The 243-nt window shown below is 41.2% G+C and overlaps 1 protein-coding gene across 1 annotated transcript in view; it reads right to left on the bottom strand.

The window, feature by feature from the left end:
- The window catches only part of wwc1 (WW and C2 domain containing 1), a gene marked incomplete at its 5' end in the record, with an annotated part of 26,334 nt that overhangs the window by 22,063 nt on the left and 4,028 nt on the right, over positions 1-243 (bottom strand). The window lies entirely within an intron of this gene.

Below are 243 nucleotides of genomic sequence, written 5' to 3' on the forward strand. Positions count from 1 at the left end.
TATGATAGAATGGAATTGGGAGGGATGAAACCCTCTTTATGTTCACACATGCAGAGCACACACAGTGAAATTTGTTCTCTGCTTTTAACCCATCCTACCAGGAGTCTAGTACTAGGAGCAGGGACGTGCACAGACATTTCGAGGGGCTATTGCTCTAAACTGAAAAAGGGCCTCCCCCCGATAAAAAACACAAGACCTTTTGAAAATTGTAACTTGTTTTTAATGTAAAAGAAACCAAACGAT

This window comes from Notothenia coriiceps, unplaced genomic scaffold (assembly GCF_000735185.1).
Source record: "Notothenia coriiceps isolate Sejong01 unplaced genomic scaffold, NC01 NC01_scaffold00035760, whole genome shotgun sequence".
Lineage (NCBI taxonomy): Eukaryota > Metazoa > Chordata > Actinopteri > Perciformes > Nototheniidae > Notothenia > Notothenia coriiceps.